Source organism: Helianthus annuus, chromosome 7, assembly GCF_002127325.2.
Source record: "Helianthus annuus cultivar XRQ/B chromosome 7, HanXRQr2.0-SUNRISE, whole genome shotgun sequence".
NCBI lineage: Eukaryota > Viridiplantae > Streptophyta > Magnoliopsida > Asterales > Asteraceae > Helianthus > Helianthus annuus.
In genome coordinates, this window is record NC_035439.2 from 91974219 (window position 1) to 91991126 (window position 16908).

Here is a 16908-nt window from a genome sequence, read left to right on the forward strand (position 1 = left end):
GTGGGTGAAGATGGGTTCCAAATCATACGGCGGCGACGTTAGGGTTCCAGATCAAAGGCGGCATTAGGGTTCCAGATAGATGTCAACGTTAGGTCCAAATCAGAGGTAGGGCGAAGTAGGTGATGGTGGTGTGGTGGTGGTGCGACGGTGACGGTGGTGGTGGTGGTGCGACGGTTGAGAGATAGATAAGGAAGAAAGAGAGAGAAATCAATGTTTGAGTGTGTGTTCTCTCTGTATGTATTAATAGAGTTAAGTTCACATACAAAGTGTCTTATCGTACAAAACGTACGAAATACATGAAAAAGCCAAAAAAACGTGGTGACATTTTCGTAATTATTTACTCGTATAGTAATTATCAAAATTACTCTACAAATGATCCTGTAGAGTAATTGTGATCTTGTAGAGTAAATTTATAAAATGTTATTGTAGGGTAATTTTGATCTTGTAGAGTAATTTTATAGAGTATCATAATAACTCTATAAATGATTTTGTAGAGTATTTTTGAATTGTATGTTGTTTAATAAACTTGCAGAATAATTTTGATACACTTGTAGAGTAATTTTGATGCAGATTAATTTGATACACTTGTAGAGTAATTTTGATAATTACCATACCATATCAAAATTACTCTACAAGATACACTTGTAGAGTAATTTTGATAATTACCCTACAAGATCAAAATTACTCTACAAGAACATTTTACAAAATTACTCTACAAAATCAAAATTACTCTACGGGATCATTTCTAGAGTAATTTTGATAATTATTAATAATTACGAAAATGTCACCGTGTTTTTCAGCAAAACCTTCAGTTCGTACGTTTGTACGTTAAAGTTATTTGTATTTGATCTTTTGTCTATAATAATAATAATAATAATAATAATAATAATAATAATAATAATAATAATAATAATAATAATAATAATAATAATAACAATAATAATAATAATAATAATATAATACACGGGCATTTTAGTCTTTTAATGAAAAACTAACAGGAAATTTAAACGGAGTTTGAAATTTGGACTCAAGTGGTTAAAACCCCTAAAACACATGAATTCAAAAAGTAATTTTCCCTTTTCTTTATAAAGTGTAAAATGCCAAAATCGTATCTAGGTTTAGTCGTATTTGTTAGTTCGGTTAAAAATAACTTTATTTTCGTAACTGAGGCTTGTACGTTTGTATTACGATTGCATTTTCTTGTCATCTTCATCCAATTCGATAAATCTATCCATTTTTTGTGTTTATTATATGTGATTTGACCAAACTACCCTTTTAATAAAAACATTCTTATATTCTTATATTGTAATAAACATAAATGCAATGAAGAATGCTATTTTTAATAGGCTACGAAGTGTTTGAATGAGTCGAATAAAGATGTTTTGGAGTCTGAAGCTAAGTTGGTTGGTTCAGGCATTTTGTTATACAGTTGGTGTGAAAGACTTGGAGAGTTAGGGTTTGTTGAAACGGGTTACTTGAGTTACTTGAAGTTGACCGGTTCAGATGTGTTTTGTCTCGTTGGAGGTTGTTCGTGTGGTGATATACTTAATAGTGATTATGCTCTTATTTATTGTAATTTATTGGGTTTCTGTTTTGTGTAAAAGTTTTGTTTAAATGAATTTTGTATAATAGTGTTGTTAAATCTAATTGGTAGGAGGTTTGAGATTAAAGGTAAAAATGTCGGTTGAATCATTGTTGATTCCATGTATGACTAGCTTAGTTGGAGCATAGTTGACGCAAGCATGGCGCCGTTATAGCGAATAGCGTAACGAAGTGTCATGCGTCCCTATATAGTTGGTAGCGACAAATAGCGGGATAGTGAGATTTTTGTAACTTTTTTTTATATTTTCGGTTAAATATACATATAAACTATTTATAAAATTTTATTCTAGTGTATCGCTAAACATGAAACAGCGCCCCCTATTTCATCACTATCGCCATGTAAAGTATAGGTTGCTTGTCGCTATCATTCGCTATTCGCTGTTAACAAAAAAGGAAGAGGAGAATGTGGGTAGTGGATTTCGGCCCAGAAGAGAGAGAGAGAGAGGAGAAGAGAATGATGAGTTGTGTGTTGGTTTAAAGAGAGAGGAAAAAACACATGTGTTTGATTTAAAATGTGTCAACACAATCATGAGGGATTTAGACCATGCGTAGTGGTAAGGGTGAATAATGCCCCCACTCTTGTGCGTTTTTCGTCATGTGCCATTAAAGTCAGCAAGGGGCATTATTAGGCGTTTTTCTAATATGTGTGTAGTGGGGATGTGAGCATTATGTTAAAAAGGTGTAGAGAATTAAATAAAGATAAAAAAACCAACAAAAAAAGTTATTGGCCAGCTAAGGTATTGAATACAAGGCTTCTAAGTCGGTTTAACCTGCTGAACTTGCAGGTGTACACGATTTCTGCCCAGCTAAGGTCCTCGCGTAGCGCTACGGAAAAAGGGGTAGGTGCTCACGCTACGCTAGCAAGTGGGTAACCAGCCAAACAAGTTTCAAAACTTGGCAGAATTGACCCCTGGACTTTAAATAGTGGTTTTAACTTATTATTTTGCACTTTTAACCCTCCAACTTGATTTCTAAGGACCCTAAGTTATAAAAAACTTGGTTAAGTCCTTGGTTAACTTTGTGATCACCCGTAAAGCCTTAAATTTCAACATTGACGCTTTTAACCCTTCGTATACGAATATTGTCATAACTTTCTCATACGTAATCGAAACCTTGTGAAATTTTTATCACTCATTCTCGTGAGTATAATTTATCATTATAAAGCTTCGGGTTTGCTAAAAGGTCACTCAGAGGTATGCTTTAAACATGTTGACACATTTAACCCCTGTAGTTTGTAATTCCTCACTTTCTTTCACAATTAGCTTCGTATGATCCATGATTTATTCGTTAAGGGTATAAACATCTTGTAGGGCTATTTTAAAATATATTTATTCATTGTTGACATTTTGGACCCTTATGTTCACATAGTTTCCTTGTTTGTCAACTTTAGCCCCTTTAAAGTATTCTTTCACACGTTCAAAACTTATGACACGTGTCAATACATTATTGGACATGAATTTTTGAGGTGTTACATCCTCACCCCCTTAAAAGAAATCTCGACCACGAGATTTGCTACAATGCTGAAAGTTCTTTTTGTCGCATAATGGACTTAACTTCTATAGCATATATGGGCCTCTCCAAGCTCCCAAGTTGACCTCTATAATAGGTACATGTATCCTTTTGGAGCTTCTTAACTTGTCGATCCTACATCGATACAGGTTTCTCATCATATCATAAATCTGCACATCATTATGTGATAATGCTTCTCGACTTATTGATGAAACATATCCTTAAATCATTAGTGTGTAATACATGGCGATCTCCGCCAAGCTCCTTAAATAGCTTTAGCTTATAAGCTATTTAATTTTGATACATTCGATTCCTTCAAATGATTTTATATTTTCAGGGCTTAGTTAATCAGATAATTACAAATTAGCACACCCTTCCAGGGTGATATCTTTTGTTAAACCTTATTCCTTAACAAGAACTCAAGAGGTTCGCGGCTTTCATTAGCCTTTGATTTTCTGCCGAATACTGGCAAATTTACAGATGATTATGGATTGGTTTTGTAACACCTCGAAATTTTGCGTCCTATAATGTATTGACACGTGTCATAAGTTTACACGTGGTAATAAATGCTAAACAAGGACTAAAGTTGACAAACATAGAAAGTATGTGAATCCGAGGGTTCAAAATGTCAACAAGGGATAAATATACTGTATAGTAACCCTAAATGATGCTCGTACCTTCAAACGAATAAATCATGGATCGTACGGAACGAAATATGGAAGAAAGTGAGAGATTACAAACTATAGGGGTTTAATGTGTCAACATGTTTAAATTATACCTCTGAGTGACCCTTTAACGAACCCGAGACTTTGTAACAGTAAATTTCGCTCACTAGAATGCACGATATAAATTTCGTAAGGTTCCGTTTTAAAACGAGAAAGTTATGACCGAATTCGTATGCGAGGGGTTAAAAGCGTCAACTTTGAAAGTTAGGACTTTTCTGGTAGTAACAAATTAACCGAGGACTTAACGGCACGGGTAAAAGTTACGGGGCCCTTATATGTAAATTATCGAGGCCCAAAACGCAAAGTTACCCCTTCGAATCGCCAAAGGCACTGCAATAATTAAAAAGATTTGAAAATCTTGAAAAACAGGTCTCAGGCGGGCCGCGTTAAAGAAACAAAGGATCTTACGCGGGCCGCGCTGACAGTATGGATATGGGCTCTGACATTAAGATTCAGGCGACCCGCGTAAAGGTTACCTGATCATTAACGCGGGCCGCGTCAGCCTCCCAGATGAAGAAAACTCGGACAGAAGCACTGTTTGCTGTTTTAACCGACTTATATGCCATTATTGTGAGCATGGGCGCCCCCTAAACGTCCCCTAGCACTCAGGGACACATGTTGATGATCCAAGAACACTTGTAGCACTTGTTGTCAAAGATCTAAGGGCTATTGAACACTATAAAAGGCCACTTTGTAACAACAAGTTCTTCACACCTTCAATCTGCTTCTTGATCACTTCTGGAGCTCAAGAACTCTCTCTTAGCATCCCTGATCGTGCATAGGACTCTTGTAAGTGTGCTCCACCCTTTCTTGGTTAAGTTTTGCTTAGATATAGCTTAAAAGTCAATCCGTCGTAATTAACGATTGACTTAACGGTTAATCACAAATGGTCTAGTGATTAATCGAAATAAAGGTAGTTATATATTGGTAATCATGTGGGCTTTAAACCCCTAAAAGGGCACCTTCTGATTCCCACTCTAACTAGTCCAAATGTCGAGTCAAACTTGCTTAGAAAAAGTCAACAGAATGCTAACTTTCGATTTTATGCATAATCAGTAATGTAGATGGCGTGTAACCTGTTTTGACACTCATAAAACACGATAATAAGTATTATAATTGGTCTAAGCTTGTTTGATCCGACCATTTACTGTTTTGACCCGGTTCCGAACCAAAAGTCGCAAAACTTTGACTTTTGCTTTGACTTCAGTTCTGACCCGTTATGGTATGTTTTAGATATGCCTTAGGACTCTCTTAGGACCAGGTTACATGATGGTATAACCCTCTGTGACCGGTTCGTTGTTTGTCCGAGTCGTTTGCACATTTCCGTTATATGCTTAAATGTTGACCATAACGCCCTTTTAACTCTAAAACGAGAATTTTGGACATGTGAAAGGACAATAACCTTAGTTACTGATTTCTAAGGATGTCCCTAAAATTTCACGTCAATCCGAGGTCTAGAATAGGAGTTATGCTAAATAGCGCAATTACGGAAACTTTAGTAATTTAACGGCGCAATTAGCATAAAGCCTATCTAAACCCAAATTTCGACACAAAACCTTTTACACACTGATGTAAAATAATATTTTAGGATTTTTAAAGATTTTTAATTATTTTTAACCTGCTCATAACCTGCGGTTATGGCATCGATTCAGTAAATACCGAATATACCCTTTTCGGACATAACTTGAGTTCTACATGGTATTTTGACCCGATTCCAGTTGCTACTGATTTCAAATAATAAATAGAGTATTTCGGACTTTATAAACTGTTCGGAAAACTTAGATTTCCTGTAGAACTCGGAAACCTCTTTTATAATCTTTAAAATGACCGAAATACCCCTACGGGGCGTATATTGGATTTAAACTTGTTATGGGCGTAATGGAAGGTATCCTACTGATACCACAACCTCTTTTGAGCATAATAACTTAGGAAACCTGTGTAGGACTCTTACGGTTACCCGTTACGCCTTTTGCGCGCACGGTTCGGTTTATGTAACTAGTTTACATAAACTAGCCGAAACGGGTCAAACCTTATCGTTTTTACAATCCAGAGTGTGGTTATTATACCCATATAAAACAAGTCTTCAAACTTGATGGGTCCAAACCACATTCCATTCCCGGTTTTCGCCTTTCACGCGATTAAACCGTAATTATCCTTTGAAACTGACCGGTCTAAGCTAAGGCTAAATTAAAGACCCATTAGGATTCTAATAGGTTGTTATAAACCTTCGTTCCAGAATAGGAGACCAGTAAAAGATACTTGCATTTGTTTATTGAGGTTATTACTTGCTTAGGTAAATACTTTTAACTTATTTTCCGTTATACGGGCTTGGGTTACGGTATATAAAATACCGCTTGGTCGGGCAATTGACCCCAACTCATTAGTAGTTGGGTGTTTTCAATGTGACCCGTTTAAAAATTGGTTTTGTTCGCTTTACGCCTTTGGGAGCTTAATGACCATGTCCCGGATATCCTTGGCATCATTTTACGAAATGGCCACGACCTCGACACGCGGGTGTAGGCGTACACCCGACAATGTGTCTATATTTATAAAGGTATAACCGTTGGTTTTCCCGCCGCGGCTTTATGCTTTGTGGCGTGTCTATTAACCTTAAACCCGGCACGACCCGGGCGACTGAACACATAGTGAACATGTAATTCTTTACAAGATTTAATTGATAAATTATCCCAAGTTATAAAGAGTTTGTGCCTTGTGCATTCAAATCATTTTATTAAACATTTTTACAAAAGTGTCGGTTGAATGTATTTACCAGTGTAAACTGACGTATTTTCCCCAAAAAGATTAAATGCAGGTTCTACACGAAATAGGCTGGCCTCTCCTTAGCATCGTTAGAGTCTCACAAGCTTGGGATGCCACTATCTGTTGAACAATATTTCTATTTTTATTTTGATCCCCTGTGGATTTATTTCGACTACTTGTGATACTTGGATATTACATTCGATGGTTGAAATATATCAACCTTTATGCTTCCGCTGTGCATTTAAATAGTGTGTGGTTTAACTATATTGTTGCCAACTACGTCACGGTAATCCCCCACCGGGCCCACCGGTGAAACACGTGGAAACCGGGGTGTGACAGGTTGGTATCAGAGCTAACGTTGAGTGAATTAAACACTATCCTTATGTGTTTAATCTCAATGACACAATTGCACATACTCGAGTCTAGACAAGAACATAGGACAAATTCGAATTGTCATTCTAGTTTGTCTTTTATTGTTTATTGTGATTTAAAAATTTGTTAAGCAGGAAATATGCCACCAGCAATTAGAAGAGGAGGAAGAGGCAAAGGGCCGATCACTACTCATAATGATCACGAGGCCGGACCTTCACATATGCGAGCTCCTTCCAGCACAAGGAGTGAAGAACCTCAGAGGCGTAGAAGAAACCTCTTTGAGCCCGCAAGATGGTCTACCTCACACAGTTCGACACCTTCATACCGTCACTCTTTTGGACCAAATTCGGAGAACGAGCCCAGTAACCCTCAACCTTCTTTCATACCTCTCCAGTGTTCTGTTTCGCACCGTTCCTATGGCGATCCCACTCCTTTCTTCCAAGGCCAGTTCAACCCGGCTGATTACGTCCAAGAACTAATAGGTTATAACCCTTTAGGACCCGAAGACCATTTCTCCGAAGATAATGCGGTAGATATGGACGAGGACACGGATCCCATAGAACCTGCAAGAGGTACTCCCAACCATCCTATCGAGATCTCTGATGGGTCATCCTTTCATGGAACACCCTATCAAGGTCCCGACAGTTACCAGGCGAGGTTTAACCAGTGCGAGTGGTACTTTACACCCTCTCACCATTCATCACCTCACCAGCAGTAGCAGCAACAACAGGATCCTTCCGAGGATTCGCGTTTCGTGGCAGTCACGCCACTGCCCCCACCGCCACCAGTTCAACAAGCACCTCCAGATCCGCCAAGGCGTAGGAGATCAGGCGCGCAAATGTCCACCCGAGGAGGGGAATTTCACTTTAGCACCCCTCGCCACTCGAGTGCAAGTCATTTTCCACAATTTCCTGAGGAACCACAAATGGGTGAACCTTCGAACCACCCAGCAGAGGTGAATTATGCACCAGTTGCACCACCTCCGCCACCATTCGGCTATGATAACCCGATACCAGCATACACCGGATCCACAGCATATAACCCTTTTGAGTTGCCGACTCACACTCACTATAATTATGCTGACGCCGACCCATATTTGGTAGCGGCCAATTACAACGCCCTCCATCCCGAAGGACCTTATGGAAACCCTTGGGGATTAGGATACGCAGCTCATGGGTATCCAACACCTACTAGACCTCCGGTTCAACAACCGTCGCAGCAGCCACGTTTTTCCCCACCGGAGCAGGAAGAAATCCTTCACCGTTTAAATAGGGTAGAAAGAGACTTTGAGCAAGAACGTAAGAACAATCATGGATTCCTTAAAGGCCTAGCAAACCTGCTAAAGGGGAAGAAGAAGCGAGATCATTAGTCTTTATATGTTCTATTGTATTTCCTATTTTAATCAAGTCCCTGTGTGGACATTTTTTTGTTTAGTCCCTGCGTGGACAATTGCCTTTCAGTCCCTGCGTGGACTTATCTTTTGTCCATGTGCGGACATCTATCTTTGTATTTGGTCCCTGCGTGGACTTGCTTTCTGTATAACCTCTGCGTAGGTGTTTCGTCTTTAAAAAGTCCCGTTTAGGGCAGTGTGTAATCATTATTATGATTAGTGGAATGTTAAGTTTATAAATTTCATTTTTGTCATTTTAATACATTATTATATGAAATAAATTAAAAATCATTCCTTTTAACTAAGTCTGCCTAAACAAAGAATCTTAATGGTGAGACCTAGCCTGGTGTCATTATAAGACCCGGCCAAGATGGTGAGACCTGAGTAAAAGGTTCAGATTCCTGTTAACCTCTGTAAACATGTTAACATTCTTGGCAGATGTGATTCGTTAAAATCACATGCGTCATTCTTATATAAGAATCCTTCAGAGGATTCCAAGACCTAAGTTAATGATTTATAAATCATGGGTTAAATCATCCATTAGTGATGTAGTGCCTACGGGCCATACTTATTGTCATATAAGACAATAGACAGTTGTAGTCTATGACTCCCTGTCAGAAAAGGTAAAAGAACTATGGTTCAAACCTTCATGCCTTGATTCTCTGAAATCCTGGCTAATGATATATAAAACGTCCTTGTGACTAGGCTTTTGTGCCACTAACAATATTGTTTGTAATTAGGATAAGTTATATTCAAATCCTAAATAAAAGTGAGTAGCAAATTAACCAAATATGGTCTATGTTTACCATGGTTAATGAATTGCCATAAAAGACAATTCCATAATAAACTCCTAAATAAAATTCTGTCATATTCCTTGTAGCAGATCAAGATCTCAAAATGGCTGACCCAAATGGAGTTAATAGTCATTCAAAGGAGGATGACAATGATAACGCCCAAATTCATATAACGGGCGCGGAACTGAAAGCTTTGGTAGACGACGCTGTGAAGACGGCCTTGGATTGGCAGTATGAAGAGTATAGCGAGTCTCGAAGCAGGACCCGATCTGCACCACACTCCAAACCAAAAACCCATTCTGAGCATAACAGCAAACCACCCTCGACCCAGTCTAAACCTAAGAAGGATGACGATCGACACTCATCAAATGAGAATAGTGTCCGTCCTAAGAAAATAGTGGTCGATGATGCACCTCGTGCCAGGGGTTGCACGTATAAGTATTTCGTTTCTTGCAAACCCCGAGATTTTACTGGGGAAAAGGGCGCTGTGGATTGCATGACCTGGCTGGACGAAATAGACACCGTGGTGGACATTAGTGGTTGTGCTGAGAGGGATGTGGTGAAGTTTGCATCGCAGTCATTTAAGGGTGAAGCCATGGCGTGGTGGAGATCATTGGTTCAAGCCTCAGGGAAGGCTATTTTGTATAGCATGTCATGGGAGGAATTTATTGCTCTCATCAAAGAAAACTACTGCCCTCAGCACGAGGTTGAGAAGATAGAATCTGATTTCTTATCATTGGTCATGACGAACCTGGATTACCAGGCATATCTCACTAGTTTCAACACCCTGTCAAGATTAGTTCCGTACCTTGTGACCCCGGAACCCAAACGGATCACGCGTTTCATTGGGGGTTTGGCCCCAGAGATAAAAGCTAGCGTAAAGGCTTCTAGGCCTGCTACATTTAGATCCGTGGCGGATATATCTCTGTCTCTCACACTGGATGCAGTGAGGCAGAGATCTTTGAGAAATGCTGACGGTGAGAAGAGGAAACGTGAAGATGATGATTCACGTAGGTCAAGCAAGAAGCACCGGGGGAATCGTGACCATAAGAAGGGATCGGAGACCAAGAAGAATGACCGACAGTCGGGCGATAGGCCCAAGTGCAATGTTTGCAAGAAGCACCACTTCGGAAAGTGCAGATATGAGCAGAAATCCCAGCCGAAAGCATGTGGGATTTGCAAGTCCTCTGAACATAGGACTCTTGAGTGCAAGAAACTTAAAGATGCAACTTGTTATAGTTGCAACGAAAAAGGGCACATCAAGACTAACTGCCCGAAGATAGTGAAGAAGGCTGAAGAAGGGAAAAAGACCAATGCCAGGGTCTTTCAGATGAATGTTCAAGAGGCTATCCAGAACGACAACGTCATAACCGGTACGTTTCTTATCAATGATGTATTCGCAAGAGTGTTATTTGATTCTGGAGCAGATAAATCCTTTGTGGATGATAAGTTTCGTGAGTTGTTAAACTTTCCTGTTAAAACCTTGAATGTGAAATATGAAGTAGAGCTAGCTGATGGGACTATGGGAACAGTCTCAACTGTTTTAGATGGATGTATTATTTCCATTAGGAATCACTCATTTCCTTTATCCCTGTTACCCTTTAAACTCGCTGGTTCCGACATAGTATTGGGTATGGATTGGTTATCGCATAACCAAGCCCAAATCGTGTGCAACAAGAAGCAAGTGGTAATCAAGACTCCGTCGGGAGAACCACTTACCATTCAGGGAGATACTCGACATGGATTGCCTACGCAAGTGTCTATGCTAAAGGCATCCAGATGTTTGAAGAAAGGATGTGTCATTTATATGGCACAGGTGACTATTGGTGAGGAGAAACCCAAGATTGAAGACATCCCAGTCATCTCTAACTATCCTAAAGTTTTCTCGGAAGAACTGCCTGGTTTGCCACCAGACAGGCAAGTGGAATTCAGTATCGACATCATTCCAGGAGCAGCGCCTATCGCAAGAGCACCTTATAGATTGGCACCCACAGAAATGAAAGAATTGAGGACGCAGCTAGATGATCTGCTAGCCAAAGGTTTTGTTAGACCAAGTTCATCTCCTTGGGGAGCACCAATCCTGTTCGTCAAGAAGAAAGATGGTTCGATGCGTCTATGCATCGATTACCGTGAGCTGAATAAAGTTACAATCAAGAATAGGTATCCTTTGCCCAGGATCAACGATCTGTTCGATCAGTTGCAAGGAGCAAGCTACTTTTCCAAAATTGATCTAAGGTCAGGATACCATCAATTGAAGGTTAAAGACGAAGATGTGCACAAGACTGCATTTAGGACTCGTTATGGTCACTTCGAGTTCCTAGTGATGCCTTTTGGGCTCACTAATGCACCTGCCGCATTCATGGATCTCATGAATCGCGTCTGCAAGCCGTATTTGGATAAATTTGTCATTGTCTTCATCGATGACATCCTCATCTACTCAAAAAGTCTAGCTGACCACGAGAAGCATCTTCGATGTATTCTTAAATTGCTTCATCAAAAAAAGCTTTACGCCAAATTCTCTAAATGTGAATTTTGGCTACGAGAAGTTCAATTCCTTGGACATGTAGTCAGTGAGCGTGGTATCCAGGTGGATCCCACAAAGGTTGAAGCCGTCATGAATTGGCAGGAGCCGAAGACGCCTACGGAGATTCGCAGTTTCCTTGGTCTAGCAGGATACTACAGACGCTTCATCGAAAATTTCTCAAGGATTGCTGCACCTCTAACTTCTTTAACTAAAAAGAGTATAAAGTTTAATTGGGGCCCTAAGTAGCAAGAAGCTTTTGATATCCTCAAACAAAAGCTGAGCAATGCTCCAGTGTTGACATTACCGGACGGAATGGAAGAATTTGTCGTATATTGTGATGCATCGCACACCAGTATGGGTTGTGTGCTTATGCAGAAGGGCAAGGTGATTGCCTATGCATCGCGACAATTAAAAGTGCATGAAAAGAATTACACTACCCATGACTTGGAGTTGGGTGCCGTTGTATTTGCACTAAAGCTTTGGAGGCATTACTTATATGGCATTAAATTTGTGATCTATTCTGATCACAAAAGCCTCCAGCATCTATTCAATCAGAAAGATTTGAATATGAGGCAGCGACGTTGGATGGAAACTCTGAACGATTATGACTGTGAAATAAGATCCCATCCAGGCAAGGCAAACGTAGTCGCAGATGCCTTGAGCAGAAAAGAAAGAGTGAAACCAATAAGGATCAATGCCAAGAGCATTGAAATCAAGAACAGTCTAAATGAGAGATTGTTAGCTACACAGAAGGAAGCTGTGTTAGAAGCTAACTATCCTAACGAAAAGCTAGGAGTAACTGAGGAGCAGTTATCCTATGGCAAAGATGGAATTCTGAGATTGAATGGAAGGATATGGGTTCCTTTTTATGGAGGTCTTCGTGACGTTATCCTTCAGGAAGCCCACAGTTCCCGATATTCCGTTCATCCTGGAGCTGATAAAATGTACCAGGACTTGAAGGCAAACTTTTGGTGGATAGGCTTGAAGAAGTCTATAGCCACCTACGTAGCAAAGTGTTTGACTTGTGCGCAAGTAAAAGCTGAACATCAAAAGCCGTCGGGCTTGCTACAACAGCCTGAACTTCCTGAGTGGAAATGGGAAATGGTGATGATGGATTTCATCACCAAGTTACCAAAGACAAAGAAGGGAAACAATACAATATGGGTAATAGTTGATAGACTGACTAAGTCAGCACATTTCCTACCCATAAAGGAGACTCATAGCTCCGATATACTAGCCCAGTTGTTTGTAGATAAGATTGTAGCCCTTCATGGCGTGCCTGTGTCTATCATCTCTGATAGAGATACCAGATACATGTCACACTTTTGGAAAAGTTTCCAACAATCTTTGGGCACACGTTTGAATTTCAGTACGGCTTACCACCCTCAGACAGATGGACAGAGTGAGCGTACAATCCAAACGTTGGAAGACATGCTTCGTGCATGTGCGATCGACTTAGGTGGTAGTTGGGATAACCACCTACCATTGGTCGAGTTCTCCTATAACAACAGCTACCATACGAGCATTAAGGCTGCACCTTTTGAAGCCCTATATGGTAGAAAGTGTAGAACGCCCGTTTGTTGGGCAGAAGTGGGAGATGTCCAGATGACAGGACCTGACATAATATTTGAAACAACGGATAAGATTGTCCAAATTCGTGATCGATTGAAAGCTGCCCGAGACAGGCAGATGAGTTACGCGGATTTGAAGCATAAGCCTTTCAATTTCGAAGTAGGCGACAAGGTATTACTTAAGGTATCTCCCTGGAAGGGGGTGATGCGATTCGGTAAGAAAGGCAAGTTAAGCCCGAGATATATTGGACCCTTCGAGGTAATCAAACGTGTCGGATTAGTTGCCTACAAATTAAACTTACCTGAAGAGCTCAGTGGTATCCACAATGTGTTCCACATCTATAACTTGAAGAAGTGTTTCGCTGACGAATCACTGGTTATACCGCATACAGATGTACACATCGATGAAAGCTTAAAGTTCGTTGAAAAACCTGTGTCGATCGAGGATCGACAGATTAAGAAGCTTCGCAGGAAGTATATACCGATTGTGAAGGTAAAATGGGATGCCCGTAGAGGTCCCGAGTACACGTGGGAGGTAGAGTCCACGATGAAGGAAAAATACCCTCACTTGTTTCAATAAATCTCGAGGTCGAGATTTCTTTTAAGGGGGTGAGGATGTAACACCTCGAAATTTTGCGTCCTATAATGTATTGACACGTGTCATAAGTTTACACGTGGTAATAAATGCTAAACAAGGACTAAAGTTGACAAACATAGAAAGTATGTGAATCCGAGGGTTCAAAATGTCAACAAGGGATAAATATACTGTATAGTAACCCTAAATGATGCTCGTACCTTCAAACGAATAAATCATGGATCGTACGGAACGGAATATGGAAGAAAGTGAGAGATTACAAACTACAGGGGTTAAATGTGTCAACATGTTTAAATTATACCTCTGATTGACCCTTTAACGAACCTGAGACTTTGTAACAGTAAATTTCGCTCACTAGAATGTACGATATAAATTTCGCAAGGTTCCGTTTTAAAACGAGAAAGTTATGACCGAATTCGTATGCGAGGGGTTAAAAGCGTCAACTTTGAAAGTTAGGACTTTTCGGGTAGTAATAAATTAACCGAGGACTTAACGGCGCGGGTAAAAGTTACGGGGCCCTTATACGTAAATTATCGAGGCCCAAAACGCAAAGTTACCCCTTCGAATCGCCAAAGGCACTGCAATAATTAAAAAGATTTGAAAATCTTGAAAAACAGGTCTCAGGCGGGCCGCGTTAAAGAAACAAAGGATCTTACGCGGGCCGCGCTGACAGTATGGATATGGGCTCTGACATTAAGATTCAGGCGACCCGCGTAAAGGTTACCTGATCATTAACGCGGGCCGCGTCAGCCTCCCAGATGAAGAAAACTCGGACAGAAGCACTGTTTGCTGTTTTAACCGACTTATATGCCATTATTGTGAGCATGGGCGCCCCCTAAACGTCCCCTAGCACTCAGGGACACATGTTGATGATCTAAGAACACTTGTAGCACTTGTTGTCAAAGATCCAAGGGCTATTGAACACTATAAAAGGCCACTTTGTAACAACAAGTTCTTCACACCTTCAATCTGCTTCTTGATCACTTCTGGAGCTCAAGAACTCTCTCTTAGCATCCCTGATCATGCATAGGACTCTTGTAAGTGTGCTCCACCCTTTCTTGGTTAAATTTTGCTTAGATATAGGTTATAAGTCAATCCGTCGTAATTAACGATTGACTTAACGGTTAATCACAAATGGTCCAGTGATTAATCGAAATAAAGGTAGTTATATATTGGTAATCATGTGGGCTTTAAACCCCTAAAAGGGCACCCTCTGATTCCCACTCTAACTAGTCCAAATGTCGAGTTAAACTTGCTTAGAAAAAGTCAATAGAATGCTAACTTTCGATTTTATGCATAATCAGTAATGTAGATGGCGTGTAACCTGTTTTGACACTCATAAAACATGATAATAAGTATTATAATTGGTCTAAGCTTGTTTGATCTGACCATTTACTGTTTTGACCCGGTTCCGAACCGAAAGTCGCAAAACTTTGACTTTTGCTTTGACTTCAGTTCTGACCCGTTACGGTATGTTTTAGATATGCCTTAGGACTCTCTTAGGACTAGGTTACATGATGGTATAACCCTCTGTGACCGGTTCGTTGTTTGTCCGAGTCGTTTGCACATTTCCGTTATATGCTTAAATGTTGACCATAACGCCCTTTTAACTCTAAAACGAGAATTTTGGACATATGAAAGGATAATAACCTTAGTTACTGATTTCTAAGCATGTCCCTAAAATTTCACGCCAATCCGAGGTCTAGAATAGGAGTTATGCTAAATAGTGCAATTACGGAAACTTTAGTAATTTAACGGCGCAATTAGCATAAAGCCTATCTAAACCCAAATTTCGACACCAAACCTTTTACACACTGATGTAAAATAATATATTAGGATTTTTAAAGATTTTTAATTATTTTTAACCTGCTCATAACCTGCGGTTATGGCATCGATTCGGTAAATACCGAATATACCCTTTTCGGACATAACTTGAGTTCTACATGGTATTTTGACCCGATTCCAGTTGCTACTGATTTCAAATAATAAATAGAGTATTTCGGACTTTATAAACTGTTCGAAAAACTCAGATTTCCTGTAGAACTCGGAAACCTCTTTTATAATCTTTAAAATGACCGAAATACCCCTACGGGGCGTATATTGCATTTAAACTTGTTATGGGCGTAATGGAAGGTATCCTACTGATACCACAACCTCTTTCGAGCATAATAACTTAGGAAACCTGTGTAGGACTCTTACGGTTACCCGTTACGCCTTTTGCGCGCACGGTTTGGTTTATGTAACTAGTTTACATAAACTAGCCGAAACGGGTAAAACCTTATCGTTTTTACTTCAAAATCCAGAGTGTGGTTATTATACCCATATAAAACAAGTCTTCAAACTTGATGGGTCCAAACCACATTCCATTCCCGGTTTTCGCCTTTCACGCGATTAAACCGTAATTGTCCTTTGAAACTGACCGGTCTAAGCTAAGGCTAAATTAAAGACCCGTTAGGATTCTAATAGGTTGTTATAAACCTTCGTTTCAGAATAGGAGACCAGTAAAAGATACTTGCATTTGTTTATTGAGGTTATTAGTTGCTCAGGTAAATACTTTTAACTTATTTTCCGTTATACGGGCTTGTGTTACGGTATATAAAATACCGCTTGGTCGGGCAATTGACCCCAACTCATTAGTAGTTGGGTGTTTTCAATGTGACCCGTTTAAAAATTGGTTTTGTTGTCTTTACGCCTTTGGGAGCTTAATGACCATGTCCTGGATATCCTTGGCATCATTTTACGAAATGGCCACGACCTCGACACGCGGGTGTAGGCGTACACCCGACAATGTGTCTATATTTATAAAGGTATAACCGTTGGTTTTCCCGCCACGGCTTTATGCTTTGTGGCGTGTCTATTAACCTTAAACCCGGCACGACCCGGGCGACTGAACGCATAGTGAACATGTAATTCTTTTACAAGATTTAATTGATAAATTATCCCAAGTTATAAAGAGTTTGTGCCTTGTGCATTCAAATCATTTTATTAAACATTTTTACAAAAGTGTTGGTTGAATGTATTTACCAGTGTAAACTGACGTATTTTCCCCAAAAAGATTAAATGCAG